The sequence below is a fragment of the Gallus gallus genome, chromosome 23 (assembly GCF_016699485.2).
Source record: "Gallus gallus isolate bGalGal1 chromosome 23, bGalGal1.mat.broiler.GRCg7b, whole genome shotgun sequence".
NCBI classification, from domain to species: Eukaryota; Metazoa; Chordata; class Aves; order Galliformes; family Phasianidae; genus Gallus; species Gallus gallus.
The window spans coordinates 135,239-143,144 of NC_052554.1; positions in this window are offsets into that span (position 1 = coordinate 135,239).

Consider the following 7,906-nt stretch of genomic DNA (forward strand, 5'->3'; position numbering starts at 1 on the left):
TGAAAGACTTGGCAACATAAGTCCTGGCCGTGTACTGCCAGCAACTGATCTGGCCGCCCAGGATCCTGGCACCACAAATGCTTCGTTGCCAAATGCAGCAATGAAAGTGTTCTGGGGAAAAGCCAACTCACACGTATTTTTGGCACATCCATATCACAGCACCACAGGCCAGCACCAGCGCAGACAGCAGCACAGCTGAGAACAGTACCATCGCTGCGATGTGGCGCCTTCGCGCAGATCTGCCAACAGCAGCCTTTGTGCTCGTCCCGGCATTCATCCCTGGGAGAAACGAGACAACATCCCACGTTACCCTCACCTGCGCTACAGATAACCTCTCAGTGTGCTTCATGGACCCAGGAGATTTTCATCAGTGGGTGCCTCTGCCTCTGGCGCCCAGGCACCAGAGGACAAGAAGGACTGCTTCCACCTCTCGTTGGGTAGGGAGAGGCCGCACAGGCACTGCCCGTGTCTTCCTCTGGGCCGAGGGCTGGGGCTGTGCCCTGGGGTCTGGGCTTTGTCTGTGGGAAGCACTGCAGAGCAGAATCCCTCGCACTTTCCCCAGCGCACGCGTCCCGCGCTCTCCCGCAGGACACCCCCCCCCGGCTGAAGGTCGGGCTCCAGCCAGCACAGGGCACAGCCGGAGCCAGCCCAGGGGAGAAACACTCCTGCAGGCTCCTCCCACACAGGACCCCGCTCATGCGCCCTCGGGTGGCTTTGCTCCAAAAGGGCAAAACTCACCACTCTCTGGGAACTGGGAGTGGTGGGAGCTGAGCAGCGTCACAGAGGCCTGCACGTACCTTCTCCGGCACACTGCTGGAACAACTCTCCACACCCCACTGAGGTCAGCCGTGTTCAGAGAGCCATCCCTGGCTTCTTTTACACGTGCCCTGTGCTCACACGCTCAGGTTCGGCTGCTGACCTGGCGTGCAAGAGCAGGCAGCAAGAGCCTGCAGGCACACAGTGGCTCTGGTGAGTGACACTGGATGACCACGGGACAGAAATTACCTGGCATGACAGTTGTTGGCGCTGCCTGCGTTCCTCTGCCCGAGACTGGCAGTGTGGGATGGCTGCCTTCTTCCTGCAGTGCATCCTGCTCACTTTGTTGGTCAGTTCCTTTAGAAAGAAAGCAGGGCAGTAGGATTGGATGTGATGTGCTCTCATCGGGAACTGAGCTACTCCAGTCCCGCGCTCAGGCAAAGCCTGCTGGTCCCAGCCCCACAGATCCACTGCGACCCCCTCCGTTGCCCAAGGGCATTTGGGCCCTCCCAGGAATTGGAGGGTGCCAACCCTCTCACGCCTCTCGAGGAATCAGCTCCTATGCAAGGCCCTCACACCCTGTGCTGTGAGCGTCACCAACCATCACGTTCCACCCATCACAGGCCAGGCATCTGCAGGCTGAAATTCAAGCTCAGGCAGAAGCGCCTTCAGAATCAGCATCCCACCTTGTTTCCACCATTAGCAAAGGCATCCCTGCTCGGGATGCTCCTCCTGCACCTCTGACAAGTAATGGTCGTGCTGGGGGAGCAGCTGCCCCCGGGCCTTGGCTGGATGCAGAAGTGGCAGCAGACCATCTCTGGTGCTTGACAGTGCCTGCAAGGCGCTACATGGAACACCACCGCAGCACGGCTCTGAGCGATCCCTTCCTGCTGTGCAGGCTACAGCTTGTCCACACACGTACATCAGACCTCAGCTTCCCAGGTCTCACAGTGAACAGACTCAAGTATACCCACCACGCGCTGCCTTCTCCATTTCCTTCACCAGTTCCTTGAGGAGACGGGATGAGCCCTGGGAGTATTTTCCTCTTTTGGATTCATCCTTTCCTTTTTCCGGACCTTAACAGAATGCATGAAGTTAAATATCACCTGCATGAGGTTTTGAAGACCAGCAGTGAGTCAGTGAGACAAACTACTCACCGCTGGGATTCCAGCTGGGCTCCAGTGCAGGAGGAAACACATGACCGGGCAAAGCCCTCCCTGGGGGCACTCCTGCAACCAAAGACCCATGAAAAGTTTCAGTCATACGCTACAGCATCACTGAATAGCGGAGCATACGGGGGATCGTGCCATGAAATGGCACTGAAATGGGCAGTGAAAGCTCTCCAAGGAATTACAAAGCCAGGACATACCCATGCGATCTGCCGGAGTTTCAGTCCCAGAGCTCAGAGCGGAACCTGGATCACCTCCTCCAGTCACATCTGCAAACAAACGCAGGACAGAGCAACTCCCATTAAACATCCTTCCAGTCAGAATGACACAGGATGCAATTAAAGCTGGGCATTCCTTCACGACACCATTCTCTCCCTTCCACACAGGAGCACCTCGGAAACAGTTCCTGGGTGCCTGCAGGGGCACCACCATCATACAGAACTAACCCCGTGTGGAACTGCCCAGAGGAGCGCCCGCCTGGAGCTCACCCCAGCTCTAAACTCAACTGCATGGACTGGATTAAACCTAGGCTTTGGTGAGCCGCTGCCTGGAGACACAGCTGTAATCAAGGACAGCGGAGAAACGTTCCCATTGCACGTGCCCATCTCTCTCTCCCTTACTGAGCTGCGGTGATGGAAGGGGCTCAGGTAATGACATGGGGGGAAAGTTCCAAAGCTGCAGAGAGGCCAGGTGACCTGCTGGCTGGTATTCCACAGCTTTCCAAATACTTTCTCCAGGCCGTGGGAGACAATTCTCAGGGACCTCATGGAAGAACATTCGGCCCCCTGGAATTTTCTTACTGGGAGACCTCGCAGATACAGAGACAAAGCCAACGCAACGCTGACAGCACGGAGCACCAGAGAAACAACGACCATCCATGCTTCTCGGGGAGAAGAACCCGCTGGCCGGTGAAAAGCGCAACCCTTGCTGAACTAGCCCAGCCACAAAGGAACAAATATCGAGGACATGAAGCCCGGCTACTTACCTCCAGCATCCCCTTCAGGCTCAGAGGCAGGGATTCTGTTCTGCTGATTCACCAGCAGGGCCTGCAGGCACAAGTGTAATCAGACACAGGTGAGGAGAGCTTCCAGCACACGTGGGGGCCTCCTTTTCCCTGAGTGGGGAAAGGTGGGCCAGGGAATGCCACGGCCCAAATACGAAGGTCAGGGCTCTCTCAGCTGAAGAGGGGCAGCGGTAACCTTCCCACTGAAATGTGGCAGCTCTCCGAGTAAAGAAATACTCATGGCTCATCTGTGCAAGCCCTTCAAGGCACAAACAGGCTTGGAAGACCTTGAGAGGGTCTTAAGCAAAACTTGCACGCAAGTAAACTATGGGAGCATGAATGTTTCTGCCTCCAAGGAAACAGACACTCACAACTTACCTCTGGGTTGTCCCAGAGGCACAGGCACAAAATCCGGATCCAAACGATCATCCGGAAAGGGAGCACCAAGTTCATCTCCTGGAATCAAGAACGCATGAAAGAAGGTCCCATTGGATGGTGTGATCTCCTTCTCCCTCAGTAACTGGATGTTGCTGGGCCGTGGAACGGGATGGGAGAAGGACTCAGGTCACGATTCCCAAAGTTGCAGAGTGGCCAGGATGACCTGTAGGCTGGCACCTGGCAGCGTACACAATACTCTCTCCAGGCCATGTGCCACATCCCTCACGGACCGCATGGAAGAAGATGCAGCTCCTGGGGGCTTTCTTACTGGGAGGCCTCCAATGCACAGGAAGGTCACACTGAAGCACTGGAGGAAAGCACGCCTGTCTCTTCCTCTGGGCTGTGGGCCGGGGCTCTGTGTTGGAAACTGGGATTCATCTACGGGGAGTACCATGAGCCTGGAGCAGAAATGCTCACGCTTCTCCCAGCACACATCTGCCAAGCTCTCCCCAGGACATCTCCCACGACGAAGGCTGTGCTCCAGCCAGCAAGCAGCAGAGCCATGGCCCGGCATGGCTGGAGCCAGCCCTGAGGAGCAGCGCTGCCACGGGCTCTTGCCCGGCTCCTGCGGTGCTGCCCATCGCCCCCTGCCCAACACCACCCCCCATGGAAGGCCGGCCCCAGGGAAGTGTGGCACAGGGCCGTGGGGACACAGCCTGACTTCTTGCCCCCACTGCTGCTCAGTCCGTGTCCCATCTCTGCCCACCCACCTGCTCCCGGTGCTCGCCACGGAGCAGCACAGGTCTCCCGGAAACACATGGCCATCAGTAGGAGGAAGAGGACAAAGCGGGCAGGGGCCATGGCCCCCACACTCGCACCATGCTTCCAACACCACCGCTGCAGCCACAGTGAGCGTCGCACAGAGCAAAGCCTGCGGCACAGGACAGCGTCGCAGCCAGGCCTTGTGAGCTCACGGCACAGCACCGCACAGCCATTGGACGGGGCATTGTGACCTCACGGCTCCGAGATTCCGGGTGGCGGCTCCCCGCGGGCTGCTGCTCTTGTGATGTGCTGCACCAGGGCTGCGTGGGGCCCGTGCTTACGTCATAGAAACGCAGAATCATAGAGCGGCTTGGGGTGGAAGGGACAGCAAAGAGCTTAGAACCCCAACCCCACTGCCGTGGGCAGGGATGCCACCCACGGGGTCATGCTGCCCAGAGCCCCACCCAGCCTGGCCTTGAACACCTCCAGGGATGGAGCATCCACAGCTTCACTTGGCAAGCATTTCTAGGGCTTCAACAGCCCCAGGAGGGAATTATTTTCCAGCTCGGTGCACCCATGACACCTCAGGCCATTGGGGAAGAGATGCAATATGGAAATGGGGTCTGGATCAAGGATGCTATTGCAGCAGGTTATCCATGCTGTGTCAAACGTGCTGCAATTAAGCAAGCCAAGCGGATAAAGCCTCTCCAGTATGGAGGATGATGGCTGAAATACAAACACGGGGAAGCTGACCTTCTCACAGACCTGCCAAGTCAAGTGTCACGTGCTTACGTTTTTGTTGATAGATCTGCAGTTTCATCTGTTTTCCTTCAGTTTTCCAGCACCTTGGCTAAGGACATCCCCTTTCCTGCACCAAGTATATTTCCCACACGTAGCTTGCTTCCAAGCCTGCATTTAGTAGCGGAAATTGAAGGCTTGCTGCTTGGCACCTCCCATCACCAAAGTCCCCCAAAGTGAACTCACCTGCTGCTGGCAACTGGACGCTTGGTGCCGAGAGGACCGTCACCTGTGGGGTCCCACCTGGGTCTCCAGAAGCTGTTGCACTTTTGGAAGCAGAGCATCCAAATACATTGCCTATATACATCCAATACAGTGTCCATACAACACTGCCATTGAATCAGAGCCTGCCACTTTCCCTATGACCAGGCAAAGTGCGTGAAGGCAAGCTGAACTGCTGAACCAGGCACCACATGGGGCTTATGTATTTGTGTCAAAAGACAGCATACATTTTCTCACTCATCTTGTCTGGCTACCTGGTGACAATAAGCCCTGCTTAGTGCTTATTTCAAAAGGGCAGCAGGTCCTCGCTGGCCACGTGCAGGGGCTTCTCAGACACATATGCCAGCGAGGAGTGGGCACAGCCGGTAGAACAGCTCCTGGTGGTAAGTTTTGGGCACAGAGCACTGCAGCGCCCAGGAACAAAGCCAGCAGCAGGCAGATGAGAGTGAGGCAGATGTGGGGAAAAAGAGGGTGGAGAATGGGGCGGGTCAAACATGCCCCTACCCCATAGTGGCACGCACACACGCCGTACAGAGGGGACAATCAGGATCAGCTGCACAGCCATGGTCACGCAGGGCAGCGGGAGAGCAGGAGAGGGGCACAGCAGGAACGCAGCAGCACAGACCGGGCCTGGGCCCGCTGCTCCAGGGACACCCGTCCCTACAGAGAAGCTTCCCAGGCAGTCTCAGTGCTGACTGACCCTCTGGCATTCAGCGGGCCAAATGGAAGCAAAAATAACAAGAAGAATCAGACTTAGTTTTCAATAAGAAAGATTCTAAAATGGGACTTCACTTCTTAAGTTCTTTACTACGAATAAAAGCACAAGTCTACCCTAAATATAGCACTATTAAAATGTGTATACATATTTTTTTTTTCCCCAAAAAATAAACCTACAACTGCTGATACCTTTTCTCGCATGTCAGGTGGAGCTGGGGCTGCAGCAGCCCTGCCTCTTCCCAGTCATGCCTGCATTGGAAGGGTCCTGGAAAATCTCACAGAATCATAGAATGGCCTGGGTTGAAAAGGACCACAATGACCATCGAGTTTCAACCCCCCGGCTATGTGCCAACCACCAGAGGATCGCCAACCACCAGAGCAGGCTGCCCAGAGCCACTTCCAGCCTGGCCTTGAATGCCTCCAGCGACGGGACATCCACAACCTCCTTGGGCAACCTGTTCCAGTGCGTCACCACCCTCTGGGTGAAAAACTTCCTCCTAATATCTAACCTAAACCACCCCTGTCTCAGTTTAAGACCATTCCTCCTTGTCCTACCACTATCCACCCTCAAAAACAGCCGTTCCCCTTCCAGTTTATACGCTCCCTTCAAGTACTGGAAGGCCACAATGAGCTCCCCCTGGAGCCTTCTCTTCTCCAAGCTAAGCAAGCCCAGTTCCCTCAACCTTTCCTCATAGGAGAGGTGCTCCTGCCCTCTGATCATCTTAGTGGCCCTCCTCTGGACCCGCTCCAACAGCTCCACACCCTTCCTCTACTGGGGGCCTGTAGAGCAAATAAGTATACGGATATAAGAAACTATCGCCTTTGAAAAGGAATAATCAGAGATGAACAGGAAGCTTACCCGTGTCCTGGGCTCGCCAAAAGGGCTCCAAGAGGAGTGATCTTCAGAGAGCAATCCTTCCTCCGTGGCAGTCAGCCCTTAAATGGGGTTTAGGAGAGGTGGAGCCTGGCTCCACCCCTTCCGGTCACACAGGTGGAGTTGCAGTTCAACAGTTCTCATACAGGGCCCCACGCCTGGGTGCAGTACTCCAGATGGGGCCTCACAAGAGCTGAGTAGAGGGGGACAACCACCTCCCTCTCCCTGCTGGCCACCTCTTTCTTAACGCAGCCCAGAACACACTTGGCCTTCCCGGGCTGCCAGCACACACTGCTGGCTCACGTCCAGCTTCTAAAATCACACAACGCTGGAATGGATGTGTTGCGCTGTGTTGCATGGCTCCCTGAAGATCACAGAACCACTGGATTTTTGTACGTTGGAAGTGTCCTTGAAGATCACAGAACAATAGGATGGCTTGTGTTGAAAACGTCCCTGAAGATCACAGCACAGTAGACTATCCTTGGTACACTATCATTGGTAGAGGACCTCGAGGATTTGGCAGTACCTCCCAACCCAGAGGAGATGCTGGTCATAACCTCCACCACCTCTCTGGGCAACCCGTCCCAGGGCTCCTCCACCCTTACCGTAAAGAAGGTCTTCCACATGTTTGCATGGAACTTCCTGTGCTCAAGTTCTAGGCCACTGCTCATTGTCCTCCGCTACGCACCACCGAGAAGAGCCTGGCCTCATCCATTTTCCTGATTAACACTCGCTTTGAATCTCTAGTTATAGGGTCTGAGACGATGGAGATCTGACGGCTACTTTTCCATACCAGCCCCCTCGCATGGCAAAATCTTCTGGTTCTTTCTACCAGTTGTGCAAACCCCAGAACTTGCTGGACTCACGGATTCCACGCTACCCCACCTGAGCCGTGATTCGTGTTCACGCGTTCCAGGCTGTCAGACTGACGATTGACCCCAGGATTGTTCCTGGGCAGTGGGGCGCAAAGCAGGAGTCAGATACAACTAGGGCATCCCCTAATGTTCCAATTCATTGCCCCTTGCTACCCTGAGGCAAGCAGGGGCAAGGGAAGAGGAGGAGTACCTCCACGTACCGGTCCTCCGCCTTTTGTCTCAGGAGAAGTGGTGCACCGAGAGGCCTGAGAGAAGGGGGAGAGAAGGTGTGGCAGTTGCACCGCCACAGTTGACACAGGCACTCCAGGCTTTAGGTAACAACTGTCCAGGAAGTCAGAACACCAAACCTTCC